Consider the following 22,851-nt stretch of genomic DNA (forward strand, 5'->3'; position numbering starts at 1 on the left):
TCAAACTCAGTATGTCCAAAGTTGAATTCATTATCTTTCCTCCTAAATCCATCTCTCTTCCAAATTTTTCTGTGTCTGTCAAAGGCACTCCCATCCTTACAGTCTTTCAAGTTTTTATTCTCAGTATGATAATTAATTTCTTACTCTCTTTCACCCTAGCTATTCAAACATTTAACAAATTTTGCCATTTCTACATCCACATCTCTTATACCTGACCTCTTCTCTCTACTTATCTTAAGGTAGATTATTCTTCAACCCTGTCTTATTTAGGAAAGGATTTTTGCCTTGGTATTATTCCAGAAATACTTTTCACCTCTCTGTCTTTATTTCCCAGGTTCTTAAATTTTGTATTGATTAATTATAATGAATTCATTGTTCTTTCTCCTCCTTTATTCTCTTCCATCCCATAAAATGTCAATGTCATTACTAGCTAACCAAAATAATACTTTATTATTTTTAGGATAATTGCATTGATACAGTGACTAGTTAATTATAGTTGTAAAACATTTATTGATAAAAGCATTTTGCTTAATGACTTGGGTCAATTTCAAGTACTGTGTTTTTTTTTTTTTTTTTCTGGTTCTGTAAATTAATTGTGCTCTATAAATTGCCCATACTAATTTCAATTTTTCAATTTTTTTTTTTTTTTGTGTCTTCAAAAAATAAAGCTTAGCTTTGCTGGGAATCCAACTTGATAGAAAATATCTGATATCTCCTAATTTCCACTATATCATCTCAATTTCTTCAATCTTTTTATATTTTTTGAGAATAAAAATCTTGTTAAATTTGATTTTGTGCTTTTGATATATGATTCTCCTTTCTCTCTGTGTGTGTCTCTGTCTCTCTCTCTCTGTCTCTGTCTCTGTCTTTCTTTCCTTAAAGATCATTATCTGTTCATTATAGGCTTGAACCTTGACCAAAATGACTCTAATGAATGAACTTTATGCTTGCCACCTGTGGAAGCACTGTGAATTTGATAATTTGCAAAATTTCTGGAAAAATTTATATTGTTTCCTGAAATAGAGTAATTATATTCTTTGTTCCACAGTTTTCAAGAAGTTTGATAGTTCTTAAATTTTGCTCTGTCTCTCTGTCCTCCTGGGATGTTACTTCTGTTTGGAATGCTTCTAAATCTTTTTCAGTTGCACAATTTAGTGGAAAGAATGTCTGAGTCATAGTCAAGAAGACCAGGATTCACATCCCTCCTATGATAATTATAACTTGTGTTACCATGCAAAAGTCTATAAGCTCTTAGAGAGCAATGATTCTTAATTTTACCATTCTCCTTTCTTGTCTTCTCCTTTCTTTTCTTCTCCTCTCCTCTTCTTTCTCCAACTTTTCTTTTCTCTTCCTTTTCTTCTTTCATTCTTCTCTTCTCTTTTCATCTCACCTTCCATATCTTCCTCTTTTTTTCTCTCTTATTTTTTCCTTCCTTTTCCTCTCCTACCCTCGATTCTCCTTCCCCTCTCATCTTTGATGATGTTTATGACTGATTTCTTTTTCTTATTTTCTTGGTTTTGTTAACATTTCTAGAACCAAAGTGAGTAACAGCAAGAAAAAATAATATGATTGCTTTATTCCTGTGTTTATTGGGAAAGCTTCTAGTGTTTCCCAGTTGAAAAAAAAGGAGGAAAAAAGCTAGCTTTTGGTATTATTATAGACAATAGGGATTAACCAGGATTAAGAGAGTAAGAGTCTAGATCAGGGTTTAAGAAAAATTCCTTTGGCAATAGTATAGAAAGTATACTGGAGTGAGGAGAGGCATGGGACTGGAGGATCAATTAAAAGGCTCTTGCAATAATTTATGTGACATAAAATAAGGATCTGACTTAGTTTTCTGACTTGAAATAGAGAAAAGAATTCAGATGCAAGAGATTGGGGGGAAATGGCAAAATCTGCCAACTGATTGGCTATGTAGGGTGAGGGAGAATTATAAAGACAAAACTAAACAGACTTTGCCTTCAAAGAACTTACATGAATCTTGCAGGAAGACAGGACTAGATTTAATAATAACATTATTAAAGGCCTTTAAGGATTGAAAAGAGCTTTACAACATTATCTCATTCTGTCCTCCAACAAGACACTGAGAGGTAGAAGCTATTGTTATTCTCATTTTACAGATTAAGATACTCTGACAAGCAAGGGTTAAGTAATTTAGCCAGAGTGAGCACAGCCAGTAAGTGTCTGAAGTAGGATATAAATTTAGGTTTACATATCCCTTCAACACTCTTATCTCCTGCATTACCTAACTGCCTCCAAAAAAGGAGACATCTTCCAAACAATTGCTGCTGAAAGCGGAATGGGCAACGAGGAGGATCTTGGTGAGGGTCTGACTAGAAAACTTCAAGCAAAGTCTGAATGATTGCTTGTCTGATAAATGGATTTTTAGAGAACTTATGAGTTTAATGAAATGGTGGTTGATATGTCTTCCATCTCTGAGCGCCCGAGATTTTGTGCATTCTTTGGTATCTCTCCCCATTCTCCCTTCCTTGTAATTGAAAATAAGTTCAAATAAGAGAGTGAGGGGCAGCTAGATGGCGCAGTGAATAGAGCCCTGGTCCTGGAAGCTGGAGGACCAGAGTTCAAATGTGACCTCAGACACTTAACACTTCCTGGCTGTGTGACCCTAGGCACATCACTTAGCCCCAATTACTCACAAAAGGGAAACCCCCACCACATTCATATACAGAGAGTGAGGGGCAGCTAGGTGGCGCAGTGAATAGAGCCCTGGTCCTGGAAGCAGGAGGACCAGAGTTCAAATGTGACCTCAGACACTTAACACTTCCTGGCTGTGTGACCCTAGGCACATCACTTAGCCCCAATTACTCACAAAAGGGAAACCCCCACCACATTCATATACAGAGAGTGAGGGGCAGCTAGGTGGCGCAGTGAATAGAGCCCTGGTCCTGGAAGCAGGAGGACCAGAGTTCAAATGTGACCTCAGACACTTAACATTTCCTGGCTGTGTGACTTTGGCCCAGTCACTTAGCCCCAATTACTCACAGAAGAAAACCCCCCACCACATTCATCTACCAAATCAGAGACTGAGTTTTAACAAGGTTGCTTTTTGAATGTGATGATAATAGTTGGTAAGACAATGAGCCGAGAGGGCTGGCAACCTTTTACTATCACACCTAAGGGGGCAGTAGAGCATCCTTAAAATGAATTATAAAAGAGGAAATGCAAAGGATGCATTTTCATTCACTTCAGTGAATGGCCATAAGTCATTTCATCTAACCCTACTTTTCTCCTTCCTTTGCCCATCCAACACACACACACACACACACACACACACACACACACACACACACACAGTATCACTATTTTGCAGATATTTTTCAGAAAATCTAGTTTCTATAATACCAAATATCATTCTTTTATTTTTTTAAGAGAAATTCTACATATAAGCTCCAACATCTCTTCCTTCTAGAAGTGAAGGACATTTTCAGCTTAGGTCCATTCCTTTTTACACACCTTTGGATCTATAGGGTCAGCAATTCTTTTATTTTTTCACTTCTTGAACAACTTCCTCGTACGAATCTTAAGAGAAACATGAATCAAAAGTGAAATTGACCTAAATTGTTAGAGAATGATAATGGGAGAATTGGAACGGCTTAAATTTACCTCATTTTATACATTAGGAATCTGAGATCTAGAGAGTTAAAATGATTTGCACAAAGTCACACAGGTAACAATTGACAGAGCAGGATTGGAGCCCACAAAGGGAGAAAACTAATCTGGGATATTGTTCTCTGACCTCAAAGCTAATGCTCTTTCCTCTTTACTAGTGTGGGTTCTGGTCTGGACTCTTACAGGAGTCTATCACAAGAAATCTGCATACAAACTGGGAAGCTAAGAAGTGAAATTAATTAAATCAATTGTGAAGAGGCAGATTTTCCTGATTTTAGAGGGAGAATACAAAAAATGTTTCCGCTTTTATCTAGTGTGGGAATTTGCATTTTGTCTGCCTTCTTGATAAAAGCCCCCAATATGCCCAGATAAGGTGAGTGCAGTGAGAAGTTCCTTTTTATCTTCCTGTATTGCCCCTTCTCCCACCTTCCCACCACAACCATCAAACTTTGAGCCATTTCACTTGGCACATACTCAATTAACTTTCCATTTTCAGTAGCCCTGCCCTACATTATGACTTATCAGCTGTTTGGTGCTTGTCATTAAAAGAAACAGGGATTGGTGAGAGGAAAAGGGGGGAGGAGGGCTAAAGAGAAGAAGCAAGTGGTGGAATGCATTTCCCTGTTCTTGTGAAATTACAAAGCCAACCCATGTGTTAGCAAAAGATTTTCTAATAAGGAGAATAATGAACTTCAGTTTCTGACCTCCTGGCACGACAGCATAAATTTATCAGAAGGGGCATGTGACTTGTTAAGACACACAGCTTGGACTTGAAGGAAACAGCTGTTCGTTCACTTCATGCTTTAGCTCTTGGCAGCTGGACAAGAAAGGGTGATGTTTGTGTGGAATACCTCTGCAGACGGACTCTAGTTAAGTAAGTAATTGGAGATTTCGCCTTGTTTTTCTGCAAGCCCCCAGTGGTTTCTTTTAAATTTTTTTCTTTCCATTTCATAACACTTGGGAGAGAGAGATTTGATTTGTTTCTGGGGTTATGTACATTTGTATTTTTAATGGTATTCTTGAACCTGTGTGAACTATATCAATCTGCCTCTTTATGCTGTATTTCATTTGATTAATGTCATTTTCTCTTAACTATGGAATGAATAGGCTATATTGTTTAAACCCAGTTACAAGAAACAGGATAGTCTGTTGACTAAAGGATTGTTTCTCCCTCCCCCTTTCACCTCTGATCTATGAGTGGTTTGGGTTTAGTCGTAAACTTTGGGTCACACTGTGAAATAGTAGATAACTTACTGAGGTACATGAGTGAAGACAGCTGACTCTGAAAAAGTTTGCTACTGGAAAAGATACCTTGAAAAGTAATCCAGGCAAGTTTAGTTTCATTCCTGTGTCTGATTTGAAGAGTTTCCTTCTAAATGTAAAAGTAACACTTTATTTGTCCAAGCAGAAAAACAAGATGCCAGTAAGAAAGAAAAGGAAAACCCGGAGGTTGTGATATTGAGTGATAGGCAGTTAAATACACAGTTAGGTGCTGTTGTATGTGCATTTCTCTAGTGAATATTTTGTCTTCATTGAAGTATTTTATCTTTGTTGGAACTTGAGCTTTTAAATATCATGGGGTTTCTTCCTTTAGATAGCAGGGGAATGATACAGTGAGAATGGTTGCTTTTTTGTTGTTTTGTTTTTTGGTAATACTCAAGATTTTCTTTCATCTTTGTACCCCAGAAGTACTGCATGTGGCTGATTAATGTCATATGTGTGCTGAAATACAAGGTATTGAAAGGACTTCTCCACCCAGATTCTTTTATCGATAATAAATGTTCCATGGGAGATGTAAAGAGCAGATGTCATTCTGGAAACAAGATATTGGTTCTTTCCCTTTCTAGGATTATGACCACATGTGATGCATAAAAGGAGAGGCAAAGCGGAGGATAGAGGAAAAGGAAGATCTCTGAGGGTGATATAGAACCAATGGGAAGTAGTGGCGTCCTGAATCGGCCAGGGTGCTGCAGAGTGATAACCAAATGCTGCTTGGCTACTTCCTTGCTTATTTATCTATATAGAGTCAATGTCCCGGAGTAAATTCTTGACCTTCACGTACATTTTGTATTTCTTCATTGAATGAATGTTTGTGTTCTGAGTAAGGCTGTTTCTGGGATTCAGTGCTTTTATTTGGATTCTAAATAAACTGTAGAGGATATGATATCAGAGGCCCTGCAGTCCTACTGACCATCTGTGTGACCTTGAACTAGTCCATAGTCTTGTATGATTTTTTTCATTTGCAAAATAAGGGAACTGGACTAGATGACCCTTTTAAGGGTCCATGATCCTATGATCTTATTTTAAGGGATAATCTAATGAATCTTCAAACAGAGCTGGTATCTCATCCTTTTCTCTCACTTTTCCACTACTCTTCTCTATGATCATCACTGCTTCTTATGTACTATCATTTGCTCAATTCACATTTTTTTCTCTTCTTTTAATAATAGGCACATATTTTATTTAACATTTTACAAAACACTTTGTTATTATTGTATTGTCTGGCTTTTTGTGATTTTCTTCGCAAATATATTGGAATGATTTGTCATATTCTTCAGCTTATTTTACAGATGAGGAAACTGAGGCAAATAGGGTTAAGTGACTTGCCCAGGGTCACATAGTTGTTAAGTGTCTGAGCCCAGATTTGAACTAAGAAAGAAGGGACTTTCAGATTCTAGAACTGGAATGCTATTTACGCTGCCATTTAGCTGTCCAATGAAGCACTTTGCACTCATTCATTTAATAAAATGCCTCAAGATAAACATTGCAAGAAGGAATCATGGAATGTCTAGCCTTAGATAGGTGAACCTATTTAGAGATGGAAAGGATCTCAGAGGTCTTTAAGTTCAACCTATTCATTTTCTAGATTAGTTAAAGAAGAAAATTAAATGACTTGCCCAACATCACACAAATAGTAATAGAGGCAGATCTTATGACTCCAAATCCAGATACCAAATTCCTATTCCCTATCTACTGACTTTATAGATAATTTTACAGAAGTCTGAGTCAGCCAGGGTCATAAAGTTATTTTGTGGTGGAGTGAGTACTTAAAGCTACGCTTTCTATAGGACAACAATGGTTAGTATGTGGGTCTTGGAGTCAAGATACCAGGATTACATGTTTTGTATCAAATTCTTAGTGACTTTGGGATCATAGATATAGATCTTATTTATGAATCTGGTTTAATAATACATTATTTACTTATGGGTTCATAGTTTACTTAATGGAGAATCCTAGCTATAGAGACCTCAGAGATCATCTAGTCCAAATTCCCCATTTTACATGTGAAAAAAAAACTGAGACCCAAAGAAGTCAAGTGACCCCAAAGTCACACAGCTAGTTAACAGCAGAATCCGATTTTGAACTTAGGTCCTCTGATTCCAAATTCATCACTCTTTGCCTCCTGCTTTGTATACTTTAAAATATGTCATAATTTTTATTTTGGCTTCAACTTCAGATCTTGTTTTATTATATTCTTTCCTTACATTCTTACATATTCAGAGAAGAGATTAAAATCACTTAAGTAATACCACACTTTTTTTTTTTGTCACAAAAGGCCTCTTCTGCTTTTTTACTATCCGAAATACTGATTTGCCTTGGCTACAAAATCACCTAGAAAATTCCGCTTATGGCTATAAGTGACAAATGATTGGTGTGACAGCCTCAAGAAAGTTACCCTTTTTATAAAAGAACAACAAAAACCTAAATGCTTGAGGGAACCACAGAAAGTGAAAACCCTGAGGGGGAAAAAAAAAACTATTTCCCATTCCTTCATTGCTGAGCTGTTTGATTTCTACCATTTATAGGAGCTCTTTGGTCAGCCCATACAAGAATGCTTCAGTAGATGTATCCTTTATTTGAATGGTAGAGAAGAGAATATTGTGTTAAAACATTCATGGTTGGAAAACTATAAGTTTTACCAATAGTACTATGAGTAACAAAGTCATCAGGATTAAAATTATTGAGCCAGGATCTAAGACTTCAATTAATTCTTTAGGTAGACACCATTACATAATCATAATTTTGAAGTTAAAGAGATTTGTTATTGATCATTTACAAATCTGATGACACCTTGACTTTTGAACTAATAGCTTTCCTTGATTTATTATAATCTATTTAGCTGAACCAATATTTTTAAAGCACCTGCTAGGTAAAGAGTATTGGGCTATATTCTGGAGGAGGGGCAAAGATAAAATGTAGTTTTTATTCTCATAGAATTTTTAATCTAGAAGAAGGAGTTAGGATACTTCCATATATTGTTGGATCTATGATCTCATTGATATAGGTATTCTTTTTTGTGTTACAAATAACAACCCATTCATATTCTTTCATCCTGTATTTCTTTGTCTAGATCCTCCTATAAATCTCTGTGGAGTAACATGAAGCAATGCTCTTCTGTACCTTTAACACTGTATGGATATCAGTGGAGCAGGTGGGCTGCCCATTGGTTATTCCTTGCTACTGCCATGTAATTAGCTCACCTCCTTTTTTATCACTTTCTCCCACCTTCCCACCCCCCCACCATGGCATCCTTTGCCTCATATATAAGTAATATACACAAATAATGATATCTATTTTTCTGATTCTAGGAATCATTGCTGACTGTTTTCCATGGCTAGAATACTCTCCTTCTTCATCTTTGTCTCCTGGCTTCCTTCAAGTCCCAGCTAAAATTTCATGTTTAACAAGATCATTTTTCCTTTGTCCTTTAATACTAATTTTTTCTTTATTGATTATTTTTAATTTAAACTATATGCATTTTGTGTGTACATATTTATTTACTTGTTTCCAGCACTAGACTAAAATTCTTGAGAAAAAGAGCCTTTTTTAAACTTTTCTTTATACTCCTAGATTAGCACAGTACCTGGCACATAATAAGAGCTTAATAAATACAAATTGACTAAATGAACAGGAAGAATACTGATGGAGTGTTTTGCAAGGTCTGGGAAAGGAAAGATCATTTCTAAACCCATGGAATATCAGAAAGACTTTACTTATGGAGAAAATTGTTTAGATTTAACCCTAGTGGATGAGTAGCATTTTAATAATAATAATAATTAGAATTTCTAAAGTACTTCTAATTGGTAAAATACTTTACAAATACTATTTCATTTATCTTTACAACAATCCTGGAAGGTAGGTGCTATAATTATCCACATTTTATAGATGAAGAAAGTGGGACAGACAGAGGTTAAATGATTTGTCCAAGGTCTCATAGCCTGTTAAATTTCTGGTGCCTGCAGACCATTCTTTTTTCTCCCCCATTCTCTAGTTTTCTTTCACACCCCTGGCCAAGTCATCTTCTCTGTAAAGTCTTTTCTCTTGATTCCAGATGCCTAGTATGCATTTGTATTATAGGATCATAGGATTAAAATCATAGGACTTTAGGATCATAGGATCAAAAGGTCACACTTGGTTAATAAAAGCATAATAAAAGCATCAACACACAACTTCAAAGGTCTTTTTAATAAGGTTGAGGAAATCTAGGCGGTTGAGTGATTGGACCAGCATCATAAAGACCATAAGCATCAGAAAGGCAGAGTTTCTAGCCAGGTTCTCTAATCTCACATCTAGCACCCTTTCCACCTGTATTACATTTATGTATGATATATTTCTCTAGATAGAATGTAGGCTCTTTGAGGACAGGGGGCTCTCTTATCTTTTTATCCCTATTACCTTAGAGAATGCATGACATACATGTAGTAGGTGCTTGAAAACTGCTTGTTGATTAGGCCAGGAGTCAGAAGAACTGGTAACCTGCTTATTAACCACAAGACCATAGACAAGACTCATTCAGCCTCAGTTTCTTCATTTATAAAATATTTATATATTTTAACATATTTTAGGAAGGACATTGATAATGTTGAAGAGTATCCACACAAGGGCAATCAGAATGGGGAAGGAATTATATCAAATGAAGAAAGATTAAGGAAAATGAATGTAAAGTACAAATATGGATTTTCAGCTGGGAGAAGGAATGTGGTAGCTGTACCCAAGAATTTGAAAAACTATCTCATGGAAGATTACACTTGTTCTGCTTGTGCTCCAAAGGCAAAGCCAAGATAAATGGGTGGAATGTGCAAATAAGGAAAATCTGTGCATCTACAAAGTGCAACTAATATGGCTCATCATGATGTCATGGACTTACTCCTGGGTTCTAAAAAGTTATGCCAGCAAACCACTAGAGATAGCAGTTTTTGCCATGTTAGATTCTGGTCATAGTTCCAGAAACATACTATCAGCTTTTGGAGAAGCCCAACTAAACATAGAGAGGCTCACCACCAAAATTACAAAATTACCCTCTATCAAATGTGGTTCACTCCTGTTTCTTTTTTAAAACTTTTTTTTAAGCTATATTTCAAGAGATTATAAAGGAAAAATACACCAGATAAAAAAGAAAGTTGTCTTAGCTTTTTGAAAAACAAACAATAAATGAAAAATTTAATATTTTTAAAAATCAAAAAAATAAATGAAGTGGTTGCTAATTGAAAGGATGATTCTCAATTTCTTGAAGAGACAATATAGGGGTTTTTAGAATAGGTTTAATTGTGTATTGAAGGCAACAAGTAGCATCATTTTGTGGGACATTTTATCAACTCATACTGCAGTGGTTGTGACAAAATTTGAAAAAAATATTATCTTAATATGCATCTTATGTACCAACATATTATAAAATGGGTCATGGAGTTCTTTGGAAATATAGTGAAGCCTTTGGGATCTTTTTAATATAATGTTTTATAATGCAAATGATTACAAAGGAAATCAGTTATATTTGATGATACCATTATCTATTATCTACCATTATCTATCACCAATTAATCTATCTATGTAGCTAGTTAGCTTATCTACAGATCCCAGATTAAGAAGATCTGTTCTCTACAGATATACTCTACAAAAACTCAAAAAGACCCTCCCAGTTACTTATCTTGAAGTTTGATAATCTTAATATAAAGGTGGAAATAGGTGAGCAAGACAAGAAATATTTTGCAAAAATAGGAGAATTTGAAAAAAAGAAGTGAGTGCACACCAAAGACTTGGAAGGTATACAGAAGTTCCAAATCTATATATCATGAAGACTTTCTTACAGGAGTTCAGAGTAGGAATTGAATAATATGACACAAATGAAATTGATTAACTTTTAAGAGGTAGGAGATGACTCATTGCCAAAACTCAAATAATTTCTTAATCAATTGATGTTACATATTCAGACTACTGTGTTTTGTTTGGGAAAATATTAAAATTGGTAGAAAGATAAAAGAAAGTTGAAAAATAGAAAAAAAATCTATTTGGCATGCAATTATTACTGCTTTCATCCTGACCTGTTTAAAGAAACCATTCATTATGAAAAGTGAGATCTTGACAAAAGAAGGGACATAAAACTAATGATGACAGTTTTATATAGAAGTTTGATGAATGCAAATTAGTTGCCATAACAAGAAAATTAAGAGTCTCATGGTGCCTAAGCAAATATTTGACTTACTTCTCTAATGGAGAGATATGACAGATATTTTAACACAAAGTTAAAATTTAAAGTCATTTGTAAAATTTTACATAAAAAGATGATGGAAAATTGTGAGCATTTTCACTTCATAAAATAGAAGCAATAAAATATAAAAGTATTTTGAAGAATGCTTGGTGAGATGCCATGGTATTCAAAGTTATTCTAAGCACATTTAAAAATAAAAATATAAGCATGATAAGCAGAAGAAAAACTGAAATGATCTGCAAAAATTATCATAACATATTCTTTTCATAAACAAAGACAGTGGAGTCACTTCAGTGGAACACTTAAATTATGTTCTCAGATGTGCTTTTAGAGAAGGAATAAATTGTTTTAAATATGGTTAAGAAAAAATGTCTGGACTTGATCTAGTGTATGTAAAGGAGATCTTTCTGTAGGTGACTCAATTTTGAGGTTATCAAGCCACAAGTTTATAAAGAAGATAATTTTAAAAATGTAAAAATTAGACCTTATTAAAAATAATGAAAAAAGAGCACCACAGACATTAACTACTATTGATTTTTGTGTTTCCTTTTCCATTTATAAAAAGTTTGTTCTTTTTAAAAAAAATCAGGCTTGTCAACAAACTCATTAAGGGCATCATGAAGGTAGTAGTAGTGAACAAATAGGCTTTTACAAGTAATAATCCACATCAAATACAGTAGATAAATTCACAGATAATTGGCTGACTGATGTCAGAAAATAATAATATCAATAGCTAACATTTATATTTTTGTTGTTGTCAAGTCATTTTCTGTTGTGTTTCTTTGTGACCACATTTGGAGTTTTCTCAGAAAAGACAGAGGAGTGATTTGCCATTTTTTTCTCCATTTCCTTGAAAAATCGGAGATAAACAGGATTAAGTGATTTGCCCTGGGTCACTGAGGTTGGATTTGAAGTCAGACAACAGGCCTGGTGCTCTATCCACTACATCATCACTTAGCTGCCCCTACCATTTATATAGTTATAAATTGTGCCAGACACTGTGCTCAGTACTTTACAATTATTACATCATTTAATCCTCAAACAACTCTGAGAAGTGTACAGATGAGACAACTAAGGCAAAAAGAGGTTAACTGGTTATGTAGGATCAAATAACCAGTAAGTGTGGGTTTAATTTAGGTCTCCATACTCAGGTCTGGTGCTCTCTTCAATGTACAGGACTCTGATTTTTTTGTTAACTATTTAAAAAAAAAGATTTTAATTCAGGGGAGCAAAGTACCTCATTAAAGACTTTCCTTTCGCAAGATGCCTATTATACAAGGCATTATACCTTGTATTATATTACAATATATTGTATTATACAATACAATATATATTATTATTATACAAGAATATATATATTCTATTATACAAGAAAATCATTCAATATATCTTTAAAAATGTTAGAGTAAACCTTGTTTACTCAAGTTTACTAGAGTAAAGCTCCCTTAATTAAAAACTTCTCCCTGAAATGGGAGTCTCCTGCTTTTCAAAATCACTAATAATCTATCAGTGGTGATTTTGGGTAAAAGTCATAGCACATCACAGTCTATGAAGAATTAAGACAGTATCACTCAGAGGGCAGTGGAGTCATATATGGTAGATGGTCAGATTTCAACATAACAAATAAGGAACTAGAAAGAAGAACTAGAATTAAAGATTTAGGGAAAAAATGATGGACTGATTTCATGGGAGATTAAGGGGTAAATTGTACATGTGTATTTGATGTACTTGTGATGAAAAGAGAACACATGAAAGTCTCACTCTATTTCCCCTCCCTTATATCCCTAAACCGCAACATAGGATTCACTATGGCAGGCTTATGGGAAAACATGGACAAGAATTCCATAGGATCAGCAGGAGTGGCTAAATTGTGATTTATTCTGTTGGGAGAGAATATCCATATTGAAATTTTAGTTTTTAGAATATTTATGAATCAGTGTCATTATAATCTTATATTGAAATTTTCAAAAAGCATTTGATTAAAGATAATAACTAAAGGCTTTCCTTCAATTAGTTTTCTCCCATGTAAACCAAAAGTTAATAAACATTTACTAAGTGTTTTCGTTCTATATATCTATCTTTCCACACACACATCGTGTACTGCATCATTGAGGATACAAAGAAAAACAAAAGTATTGTCTTTGCTTTCGAGGAGCTTATGTTCTAAGGTGGTGGTGGTGGGGAAAAAATGAATATAACTATATAGATACAAGATAGGTACAATGCAAATATTAAAACCTAGCAACATTCTTTAAGAGATCTGATAGCAAAGGTATCTTTTAAAAAATCCTTCTGAATATTTTCAGTAAACTAGTCCTTATCAGTAAGAGAAAAGTTACATCTTGGAAACTGGACATGCCATATTTCAGTTTGTATCCAGATAAATTGGAAAAAATTTTACACTTTTTTTTTTTTTTTACTCTGGATTAAAGATTTGTTTTTTTCCTTCTTCCATATATAAAGAGTATTACTATCTCATATGTGGGACCTAGGATCTGATTAGTGTTTATGAGATAATTGTTTGTGGCTCTCAGTTTAGGAATCACATTAATGACCACATTTAACTCATCACCTTTAATCTCATCAACAAGAGATATCTAAAGCCCAGTTTGATACCACTTCGCCCAGCTTCTCTTGTTTTTGATTGGGGAGGGTTGAGGGTGGTTTACCAAACTCCCAATGCCTTTCTTTATTTAAGAAGGTAGAAACTGGACCTTTCAACTTACTCTACTTTGTACAATCAAGTCTATATGAGTATATAGTATATACACATGAGTATAACTCCACTGGACTTGATGTTAGGAACCCCTACACTCCCTGCCCCCCTCCTACTTTTCTGTTTCCTTTTTTGTACTTGTCTCAAAAATGGGAATTTCTTGAGGATAGGAACTGTCTTCATATTAATTGTACTCTAGCACTTACTACAGTTCCTGGCATGTAGTAAGTACTTTATATATTTATTGGATTAGATTGAATATAAATTATTGTCCTGATTATGTTCATATTATTCTACATCAATTTTAAAAAGTTATTAAAATTGTTCATTTTAATATTATATTCAATACTTATATATACACTAATTTATATCTATATTATATTGATATGGTATATCAATTTTTATTGTTTTTCTAGTTCTATAAAATATTTTAAAAATTGTTTGTTTGGTATGGCATAGGTCAAATACATTAGGTAGAATTGTCATTTTTATTACATTGGCTCAGCTACCCATGAGCGATTAATATTTTTTCCCAGTTGTTTAGATCTGACTTTATTTGTATTAAAAATATTTCATAATTGTGTTTACATAGTTCTTGAGTTTGTCTTGGCAGGTAGACTCTATTTCACTGATCCACTATTCTATTTCTTAGACAGTACCAAATTATTTTGATAATTAATGCTTTGTAATACAGTTTGAAGTCTGGTATGACTAGACCACTTTCTTTTTCATTTTTTCCCATTGATTATTTTGATATCCTTGAAGGTTTGTTCTTCCAAATAAATTTTGTTTTTGTTTTTCTAGTTCTATAAAATATTTTTAAAATAGTTTGTTAGGTATGGCATAGGATAAATACATTAGGTAGAATTGTCATTTTTATTACATTGGCTCAGCTTACCCATGAGTGATTAATTTTTTTTCCAATTGTTTAGCTCTGACTTTATTTGTATTAAAAATATTTCAGAATTGTGTTTACATAATTCCTGAGTTTGTCTTGGCAGGTAGACTCTCAAATATTTCAAATTGTCTATATTTATTTTAAATGGAAATTTCTTTCCATCTCAGGCTGCTAAACAGCATTAAATTGTTTTAATAACTGTTTTGTAGTATATTTTGAGATTTGGCCCTACTTGCCCTCTTTAGTTTCCATTTATTTTCATTTTTTTTTTAAGAAACAATATGAATTTTGTTGTTATTTTTCTAGTTCCACAGAGTTATTACTTCGGTACTTCATTGGTATGGCATTATTAAATAAGTGTGCTAATTTAGGTATGGTGTATATCTATATACACTATATACACTAGCAATAGTGTATACCAATAGGTATACATTGACTTGTCCTATTTGTGAGCAATTCAGATCCTTGTTTACTTCTATAAAAGAGTAGTTTGTAGTTATATTTATTTAATGCTTGTGTGTTGAGAAAGTAGTCTCCCAAATATTATATACATTCCATTCTAATTTTAAGTGGAATTTCTTTTTCCATCTTATCTTGCTTGTTTTTTTTTTTTTTTTTTGAATTATAAAGAAATGCTGATGATGTTTTTGTGTATCTGTTTTATATCCTGATAGTTTGTTAAAGTTGTTAATTGCCTCAATTAGATTCTAGTTGACTTTGTAGGGTTCTTTAAGTGTCTCATCATATCATTTGCACAAAATGATGATTATTTTGTTTCTTTATGGTTATTCTCTCAATTTCTTTTTTGTGGTTTTATTGCTATACCCAGTATTTCTCATACTTTAGGCAAAAGAGTTTCTTTAAAAAATCCTTTATTTCTTTACCTGTTGTGTGTTCTTTTTCATTTGTGATACTGGTAATTTATCCTTTCTTCATGATCAAATTATATAGTGTTTTAGCTAATTTATTTATTTTTCAAAAAATTAGTTCCAAGTTTTTGTTAATTAAGTTTTTTTTGTTTTAAATTTTGTTAATTTCTTGATATTTTTGGATACTATGCTTCTTGATGTAGGACAAGATTACATTAGTTTTTTTGGGTGCAACAGCATACTATTGATTCATTGAGCTTTAAGTCCACTAAACTAACAGATCTTTTTTTTTTCTGAATTTTGTAATTATGTCTTGAACTTATGAAGTTGATTTGTTGTATTCAAGGGTAAGACTTTATTTATTCTTACTAAATTTTTACCTCAGAGCTGACAAATTGGCTCACAAAATTCATTAAGTCAATCAGTTTAAAATGTAATTGGGAAATGCTTAACAAAGTAAACAGATATAGAATAGAATATAAATAATGTCAAGTTGTTTTCTGAGTCAATATAAAGGGATCTGTTTCTTTTTGAGTTTATCACCATTGCTTGTTCCTTCTAGCTTTGTGTCATTTGTAAATCTGTACATCCCATCTATGTCTATGACTTTAAGTTATTGATAAAAATGTTTACTAGCACAGGGATATGAAGAGATCCTTGGGCTACTCCATTGGGGCCAACCAGCAACATTGACATTGAGATATTAGCAACTGTTCTTTGATTCCAACTTCTCCAGGAATTCTGAATACATCTAATTGTATTAATATTCCATACCTCATCTTCTCATCTCCACACAAATAATAAGAGATTCTTTATCAAACGTTTTGCTAAGATATAGGTAATTTCTACCTATAAGATTGCCCTCATCTACTATGTTAGTAGTTTCGTTAAAAGAAAACATGAGGTTAATTTGCTATTTCCTAACTGGTTCTTTGGAAATACTATTTACCAGTCTAGAAGTTCACAACCATATCTATAATGAATCATTCTTTGAGTTTTGCCAGAATCAAAGTATAGCTCTTTTGTCTATAGTTTAGTGACTCTTACATTTTTTGAAAATGAAGATGCTTATCCTTCTCTATATCTAATGATATCTTTCCTGTTCCTATAATCCTTCAAATGTTACTAATAGTTGCTCAGAAATCACAACTCATCTGTTTATTCTCTGGTTCAATAAACATTCATTAAGCATCTATTCTGGAGAAAAAGGGTTATACACTAGTGTACTTACTAGTATGAAAAACATTTTCCATTGTACCTGTTTAGCATTATTTTTCTTTGGAAGTCACCTACTGAGAAGTCACAGAGTATTGTCTGGTACAGTCATTGAAAATTGCTTTTTCAGTCTTTTTTTTTTCTTTGATAGGGATCCAGCTCATTGTGTGGTGGCATTTGGTTAAAGTCATGAAAAGTGATAGTGGACAGTTTTCCCTTCCACCTGCATATTATATTTTCCAAAGGGAAAATATTCATCACAAATGGGTGTGTAATCAATTTCACATGATTAATTATCCCCATAATTATGTTACAGCATAAAATAGACTTTATGAGAGTGAAAGGTGAGTTATTTTGATGAATTTTTTTTCAAAAGGGAAAAGAGTTTTTTCAGATGTAAACTAGCTCAATGGATATGTTATCTGTGGTATAACCTGGATCTCTTGTTCTTTCTTGTTAGAAGAGGAAGTGAATAGTCATGAAAAGAAAAATAGCTGTGGTCTTTTGCTTCTAGAAGCTCAGCCATGTGCATTTGATAACCTGGGAATTTGATTACTTCATTGCAATTGTCTCTAGTCTTGGTGAAGACACTGATATTAATGAAGAATTTAAGCAAACAATAAATAGTTTAAACTCTGAAATGGCTGATAATTATGATAAATCCTAATTCATCTTCCCTGATATTTGAATATTGGTGAACATCCTTTCCTTTTTGAAAGTTATTAGTTTTTTGCAATAGAATAATGACTTACACTAAGGACAATTGAGTGTTTTCTTGTGTGGAAATTGACCAATTAAAGGCATAGCACAAATTGCTCATGATTTCATTGATTTGCTTTTAAGAATTATTCAGATTTTAACTTTAGATTACAATCATTAAAATAAATCTCATATGTTCAATTCTCTATTATCTATGCTATAAGGAGAAAGAAAATTTGGAAAAATGAAGTATACAGATAATTCTCTTTTTCTCTCACTAGATATGAAAACTGCTAGAAAATAACCCCACCAACTTGACTTTAGTGGAAAATACGCTGAACTGGGAGTCAGGTAAGACTCAGCTTTTATCTCTAATATTTACCTTTATTACCTTGAATATATCACTTAAACTATCCAAGCCTCAGTTTCCTCGTCCATATCAATCAATCAACAAATTCTATCATGTATCTACTATTTATGCCAGGTATTCTGCTAAGCACCATAAATATAAATACAATAAATACAACAAAGCCTAATTGCAAGGAGCTTATATTCTAATGGAAAGCAACAAAGACATTTAAGCATATACAGAATATATACAAAGAGAAGAAATAAAAAATAATTAAATTCAAGGAAGTTTGAAAGGGAGGCAACTAACTTTTGAAAAGAATAAGACTAAATGACTTTTAAGATCTCTTATTGCTTTAGATCTATGATCCTATGAGTCTATGGTTCTTGGCTCCAATACTTATCAGTTATATGACTCCAGGCAGTTATCAAGCTTCTCTGAGTCTCAGTTTCCTCATCTGGAAGTTATGATAATATTTACATTGGTTTATTTCAAAGAATTGTTCTTAGAAAAATATATATATATATTATTATTTGAGTAATTGTTTTTTCTTATGGATCTTGAAAATTCTTAGTAACTTAAATCAGAATTAAAAAAAAATTATTTTAAACCAAAGGAACTTAACAGTGATCTTGTACTTAGTACTGGGAAAGTTACAACATGATTCCAATTACTTTTCTCTCCTAATATGGTATCTTTAGCCAAATAAACCATTTTGTTCTTTCTCAATATTGACCCTCTATTTTCCAGCTCAGTGCCTTTGCCCAGATTGTTTTCCATGTTTGATGGTACTTTTTCTTCAATTCTAGCTTTTTGAATCTGTCATTTTTTAAAAGTGAGGAACAGTTCATGTATTATTTGATGTTTTGGGGATTCCCCTTTTTATTAGTACTTGTTCCTTCCTGCTCAAATAATCATTTATATTATGTGTCTAATGTATCCTTCCTTGACTTAAAATATAATCTAATTTAGGGTGAGTCTATTCTTTTGTATTTGTGCCCCTCCAACAATATCTTGCCAGTACTACGTGCTTAATAAATGTTTCTTGAACTGGATAGAATTAAATTAAACTGATTTTGGATTTTGAGCTGCTTTAAATTCCATTGTTTGTGTTTTAAGTAAGCTATGTTTAATTTAAACATGGACTACATACTATTTAAAATGATATGAATGGACAGAAAATTTTAAAGGGCAGCATTTTATGATAGGTTCTGAGGCTCAGCTGGAACATGGTACTGAAGGATTTTATGTGGATGCACACTTTCACTCCATTTCCTTATAGAAGATTGTCTTCTACAAAATAATTTCCTTCTGCTACTGTCATTTGTTCTAGGCTTGATTTGCTCCTAGGAATGTTATCCATTTGGTCATGTGTTGTCTATAATAAATTTTTCTTAGTTTGTATGACTAACTTTCCGTTCCGACTCACACATATATGTTCATCTTAACCCACTTGAAAGACCTTTATAGAGTCAAAAAAATATCCCAGGACCTTTGGAAGGAGATAGTTATAAGCAATTATAATTATTTTTTTTAAATTTAATTTTATTTAATAATAACTTTGTATTGACAGAATCCATGCCAGGATAATTTTTACACAACATTATCCCTTGCAATCACTTATGTTTCGTTTTTTCCCCTCCCTCTCTCCTCCCCCCCTCCCCAAGATGGCAAGCAGTCCTATATATGTTAAATATGTTGCAGTATATCCTAGATACAATACATATTTGCAGAACCGAACAGTTCTCCCGCTACACAGGGAGAATTGGATTCAGAAGGTAAAAATAACTCGGGAAGAAAATCAAAAATCAAATAGTTCACATTCATTTCCCAGTATTCCTTCTTTGGGTGTAGCTGTTTCTGTCCATCATTTATCCAATGAAACTCAGTTAAGTCTCTTTGTCAGAGAAATCCACTTCCATCAGAATACATCCTCATACAATATCGTTGTCAAAGTGTATAATGATCTCCTGGTTCTGCTCATCTCACTTAGCATCAGTCCATGTAGGTCTCTCCAAGCCTCTCTGTATTCATCCTGCTGGTCATTCCTTACAGAGCAATAATATTCCATAACATTCATATACCACAATTTACCCAGCCATTCTCCAATTGATGGGCATCCATTCATTTTCCAGTTTCTAATAAGCAATTATAATTAGAGCAGCATTGCTCTCAGTCCTCCCAGGAAGAAATCATTCAAGTATGTACCACAAAAATTGTGGTTTTAATTTTTGTGCTGTGTACATCTGGCAAGATTGCCCTTAGGAACTGCTAGGGAAGAAAGTTTCTAGTCATATCTGACATAAAATCTCAAGGGGAAAACATGCCTAAAAACCACCTTGACCACTAGAACTGTTGATTTGCTAACACTGACAACTTGTTTCAAGTTCATCATAATTCTTGTAAGAAGTGGCATAATATTGACACAAACAGGGACATTTCTTTGTAACATTGTCCTTGGTGCTACTATCAGAGACTTGCTGCATCCAATGCAATGCAACAATTCTTATATTCTTTGTTTCATAGTGAAGATTTCTTTGCAGAACATTAAATTGAATCCCTCTTCTTGAAACCGCATACACACAAGCTAATTTGTGTTCTTGATGGATGGGCTAATGTCCTATATTGCTTAAGCTTGAAGGTGTGTCATTTAGAGTAGGAAAGACAGTAACAATAATAGCTGATTTATTCAGAACTATAAGGTTTAAAAAACACTTTACATACATTTGATCTTCATGGCAATTTTTTGAAGTAAGGTGTGATTATTCTCATTTTTTCAGATGATGAATTTGGGGGTTGCTATGGTTAATTCATTACAATTATTAAAATTTTGGTTATGGTTATGGTTATGGTTAGCTTACAGATAACAAGGGACTCAAACCTAGGACTTCTTGATGACAATTCTAGTGCTTTTCCTACTGTGTGTCTCTTTAGATTTTGAATGGAAAGAGTTCAACACCTCTTTAGAAAAATCATTACTTACCTTAATTCACATTGGGAGTAGTGAAGGGAGTTTATGTGGTTTGGTATAAATGGAGTTATTCAAATGGTAATGATCTTAAGATAATTTCATTGCATTTGTGTTCTTAGTGAATGTGCTAATATATTTGTGCTGCTCAAGCCTGAGGGTCTGTCATTTCCAGACATGAGTGAGAAAGACAGTAGAACTTTCCATAGTAACAAAGTTTGTTCAAATTATTCAGTTGTTTTAGTTATGCCTGATCGTTCATGACCTTATTTGGGATTTTCTGGCCAAAGATACTGGAGTAGCTTGCTATTTTGTGCTCTACCTAATTTTACAGATTAGGAAACTGAGACAAACAGGGTTAAGTGACTTGTTCAGAATCACACAAATAGTGTCTATAACAAAGTAGTAAACAGAGAAGTCTATAACAATACAATTTGTTTACAACAAAGTAGTAAACAGAGAAGTAAAGTGAATTCATGATACATTCCACATCTATATTCTACCACTTTTCTAAAAAAAATTCACCATTAGTCTTCTGAAGTCATAATTTTATCATTTAAGCCTAAGATTTACAATGTTATTTTCCTTGACATTATTGGGGGTCACTGTGTTAATTGGTGCAGTTGTGCTTATTTTGCTCTATATTAATTCATACAAGTCTATTCAAGGTTCTCTGAATCTTTCATATTCATTGTACTTTCAAGTGCAAAAAAATTCATTATATTCATATTTAATTTAATTTAATTTAATTCATTTAATTCTTTCAACAATCCTAAGAAAGGGAACAGGCATTTTGACTATTTCACTGATGGAGAAAATTCAAGCATCATCTACATCAATTTTTTTCTAATCCTTTCAACTGCAAATGCCTTCTCCCTAAATTACTTTGTATCTAAGTGTTTTGCATCTATATGCTTTATATTTACTCCACAAAGACTATATGTATATTTCTCATATCTCTAGTTATGATATAAGCTCTTTGAGAGCAGAAATTGTTTTCTTCTTTTTTTTTTTTTTGCATCCTTAGTGCCTAACATAATGCCTGACAGTGATTAGGTACTTAGTAGATGCTTGTTGATTGATTCTTTTGCTTGAATTTACTTAGTTTGTCAATTTGGGGGCCAGGATACCATTCCAGGATTTTTTATTCTAAGTCCAGGGCTTTCTCCTTATATCGTGGTCTAGACTGTGATTGATAATATTTCCCATCATCTGTTGTCCAATCTCCTCTTTTGCATCCCTGTTTCAATGTGATCTCTGAGAATGAGGAAACTTAAACTTATCAAATCCATAAAGAAAGATCCTTGCTCCAGTATCTGACCAAGGTACTGAAATGTACTGAGGGAGAGTTAAATCAGTAAGAAAGCATAACTTTACACAGAAAACAAATTGTTTTTGCACTATTTTAGATATGAAGGAAATGAATAATAGAGGAATGGAGGTTTCTGAATATCACTAATCAACAAATTGATTAAAATTTTAAATTGATTAAAAATAGCTAGCATTTTTAAAACCACTCCAAGTTTTGCAAAGTATTTTATAGATACTATTTTGTTGCATCCTCACAGCAATACAGGGAAGAAAGTAACACAGGTATCAGTATCTCCAATTTCCATATTAAAGAAACTGAGTCTTGAAGGTTAAATGACTGGCCTATAGTCATATATCTAATAATTATAAGAGGCAGGATTTAAATCCAGGTCTTCCTGACTTAGTTCATTATTCTAACCATTTAGTCATGCTGCTTCTTAAAAATAAATGTGATGGACTGCTTTTTCTTTTTAACATTAGTCAATATCCTCTTATCTGAGAATAAAAGTCATGCTAAGGGCTCAAAGACTTGTACTAGAAGAAACAATGTGTTAATGTTCATCTAAATAATTTCTCCCATGTCTTCCAAATGCCCTCAAGAAAGAAACTCCTCTTTCTGCATACCCTTGTGCATACCCATTCCCTCTTTCCCCAAAACATATAGCTTTAGAAATCAGCCTGATCATCTGAAGAGCACTATCTCTGCTGGT

At 33.3% G+C, this 22,851-nt stretch overlaps 1 protein-coding gene across 1 annotated transcript in view; it reads left to right on the forward strand.

Moving 5' to 3' along the window:
* The window catches only part of RASGRP3 (RAS guanyl releasing protein 3), a 144,697-nt gene that overhangs the window by 35,826 nt on the left and 86,020 nt on the right, over window positions 1-22,851 (forward strand). The window contains exon 2 of the mRNA XM_051976135.1: window positions 17,795-17,864. The gene's annotated coding sequence lies outside the window, so the exon portion shown is untranslated. The remainder of the gene's footprint in view (window positions 1-17,794; window positions 17,865-22,851) is intronic.

The sequence above is a fragment of the Antechinus flavipes genome, chromosome 2 (genome assembly GCF_016432865.1).
Source record: "Antechinus flavipes isolate AdamAnt ecotype Samford, QLD, Australia chromosome 2, AdamAnt_v2, whole genome shotgun sequence".
Classification (NCBI taxonomy): domain Eukaryota; kingdom Metazoa; phylum Chordata; class Mammalia; order Dasyuromorphia; family Dasyuridae; genus Antechinus; species Antechinus flavipes.